General features: G+C 40.4%; 1 protein-coding gene across 1 annotated transcript in view; it reads left to right on the top strand.

The window, feature by feature from the left end:
* PIAS1 (protein inhibitor of activated STAT 1) overlaps positions 1-3,410 on the top strand; it is a 73,844-nt gene that overhangs the window by 8,390 nt on the left and 62,044 nt on the right. The window lies entirely within an intron of this gene.

Raw genomic sequence — 3,410 nt, 5'->3', positions numbered from 1 at the left:
GTGTGTGTTGGTTTACATGTCAAACATTTTTTTTTTTTTTTACTATGATATGTTTAAGCTGTTTTGAATTAATATATTCAAAGGTATGTAGCTGTTGTTATCTGGAAAAGTGACAGGAACTATGGCAGAATATGATGAAGAAAGCAACATCTGACTTTTCTGAAACTACGTCACATCCTGGCTATGGGAGTGAGGGAAATGGCAATAATATCAAAAACAAAATAGAAATGAAGTGTTCCCACCTGTGGGCAGCTTCAGAGCAGAGAGAATTTACAGTCTGGATCAAATTCCAGCTTAATTTATCTTGACACTTGCAATATGCAACAACCATTCAAACAGTGAGTTTTAACCAGTAAGATAGTTTGCTGTAGGCTAGACCAGTGAATGCATGTGTTTGCTCAAAACATTAAGAATATTAAGGTACTTAAACTAGCATGGCCACAAACTACTCACCTTGAGCATAAATAGATGTTATGCAAAGGCTTTTCTTAGCACTGTATCATTACACATTTATTATAGGAATACACAGTTGGCACCTATCTGTTGGATAGATGTTCTTTTCTTTTTTCTTTTATATTGCCCTTGCAAAAAAATTGCAAGTACAACACTGGAAAGGAGTTGAATTTTTCTGTATGAATAGCAATAACCTCCTTAAAGGTTATGGTGTTTTATATTTATTACTGTACTTTTCTGCTTTTGCCTCCCCTCCATATTGAATTACTGTAACTTCAACCTTTTAGTGTTCTGTGTGCATTAGACAAATGCAGGAAGTTACAGCCTGTCATGGAGGGTCTTGGGCTTCCATGAATTTTTTTTGTCTTACTCCCTCTTGCAAATTTTCAGTTGGTTGATTTTCAGTTTTTATAGCCCTCTTTCAGCAGTGTGCTGGTGTAAGTCTTCTTGCAAATGGGATTTAGGGCTAGGGTATATGCCTTTGTAATAGAGCAAGAATATTCATGCTCCCTGACTGCCGCGTTACTGGTTTGTGGTGGTTTTTCAGTCCATTTGTGTCTCTGGATTCCAGTGGTTCAGGCTGTAAAATTCTGAAGCAGATTCAGAAGATCTCAAGTACCTAAAAGGTCAAGCTCCTTAGCAGGGGCAAGATAATTGTACCAGACCATCCAGAGAGAGATGCTTTTAGTTTCTAGGAAGCATCTGGCAGTGCGACCAGGTATTTTTACAGCTGAGTGCTGGAGGTGCATTGAGATTGATTTTGGCCCTTTTTCCATACTGTGATTTAACACTGCAGGATGGCTTTCATTAGGAAAAAGGATCCCTTTCAGGGATCACCTTTTGAAACCAGGTTTTAGGATCATGCTGTATAGATTTCCTAGCATAGTAGTTTATAGGGCGATTCTCAGAAGAAGACTTTTTATGTGCACCTTTTGTGTTGGGACCCATTTTAGAGCCCAGTACTGTGTGCTAGGTTCTCTGGACTGCTTACAGCCAGGGCTCCTGCCCTTGGATGCTTTGGTGTTGAGCACCTCGGACAGTTTTTAAACGTTGATTTGACTTAATTTTTGTGCAGTAGGTGCAACAGTGTGTAGTTATTAGACATTTCTCCTTTTTATTGTCTTTGTCTTTTGTAAAACCATTTCGCATTGTCCGGAACATGCAGGTAATGTCAGAAGTACCTGCTGTAAGTAACTTGACTTTGATTTTTACTAATAAAATGTATGCTTTAATTCTTCGAGCATTTAAGGATTTGAAGAGACCCTTGTAAATTGTGTATGGGCATAAATCTTCACAGAACTGGCTGTTTGGGAAGACTAAGTCCCATTTTATGCCACGTTAAAATGCTTCTGATTTTTAATGTCAGGCTTAGTGTCTTCTAAACTCATTCTTCTAATGGAGCAGCGAGAGACTCCTAAAATGCATTCATAGGTTGTTGGTATAGTCTGACTGTTTTTTAAAGAACCGTAAAAGGGCTTGTGAAATGGCTGCTCTTCCTTTTTAATGGATTTTCTCCTTACCTTTTTCCTTGGAATCAATAACAGAGCAACTGGTAATAGCAGAAAATTGTTAGAGCTGTATATTTTCTACAAGAAAGTAGCAATGCTGTGTCGTGACTATATTTAGGTTATTGGCAGTACTTTTTGATTTTGGTATATGTGGATAAAGTAAATGGCGGCAGCAGCGGTGGTGGTGATGATGATTGTCACAAATGGGCAAGGAGTCCAAAGTTAGAGCAAGCTGTCTTTCCCTTCCTGTCTTTGTTTTAGAGGCTATTGCTACCTTTCAACACCTGGTATTTTTAAAATTAAAATAAACTTGTTTTTTAATACTTGATTTTTAAATGGGTACGTTCACCACAACTTGTAGTATCACCCCATCTCCTCCTCTTCCTTCTGTTGTCCTTTCCTTCATTTCCCTGTCACTTTTGGCTTTTCTTGATGTTTTGGCTTCTTTCCCTCCCTCCCGCTGCCTTTCTTACACCGTGTGTGTCTCTTCTTGTTTTGGCTCACCTCTCCGCCTTTGCAACGTGAGTATATCTGAATATGTTCAAATGTCTGTGAATGTGTTCAAATTCCTTAAAAGTTATACAAGGAACTGGATTTACTCGGTACTGAGTGTGACCTTGTGGGAAATGGGTGTAGTGTCATGGGGGACCTGTGCAGTGTTAGTCGCTGTGGTCTGATGCCCGTTCAAATGCATGTTTTAATGCAAGTCTACCAGCCTAGTAAAGCTCTGAATCAGATTGTCCTTCCAGATTGCTTTAGCTATCCCATTTGACCAGCTGTTGTGGCTATGAACTCATTCTTAAATGGTAAATGGAGACCACTCATTTGGGGGTCTGCATCTCCTTCCTTGCTCATTGTCACGTGTGCTTCTAGGTGCAGACCCTGTGTCTGTCATCTTTCTTGGTTGTTTGGACTTTAGGAGCTGGCCACCTAGTTCCCCAGTCCTAGTATTTCTGCTTTCCCAAGCACCTCAGTGGCTTAAAAACCTCCCTTCTCCATACCCGTCTGAGCTCTGGTTTTCCAGAGGTCATGTGGCGGTTCAGCAAGATGCACAATCTTAGCAAACGAATTTTAAAAAAACCTGGGACATCTACAAAACAGATGCTTTAATGCACAATGAAGTTTTATGAAAAGCCATTGCCATGAGTGCCGCCAAAGTGGAGCCCGTCACGTGACGGGTACAGGCAATCCATTAGTCCCGAGCTTTAAATGTGTATGTCAGTAACTGTGACGTGCTGCGCGCTTGTGCTGCCAAGATTGTGGTGTAGCCTGAACAGCTTGGGGCTTTTTGTTTTAGTCATTGTGGTGTGGCTCTGGGCAAAAATCACCTCCTCCCTCCTCTGCCCTCAAACATATAGAGAGCTTATCTTTTACCTTTACTGTTTGCCAAAACCTTAGTTTAACTGAAATGTAGTCGTTTGGTTGGAAAGAGAGACGGCACAAATGGGG

The sequence above is a fragment of the Gavialis gangeticus genome, unplaced genomic scaffold (genome assembly GCF_001723915.1).
Source record: "Gavialis gangeticus isolate Ggan-Ray unplaced genomic scaffold, GavGan_comp1, whole genome shotgun sequence".
NCBI lineage: Eukaryota > Metazoa > Chordata > Crocodylia > Gavialidae > Gavialis > Gavialis gangeticus.
This window is presented reverse-complemented; position numbering and strand designations above follow the sequence as displayed.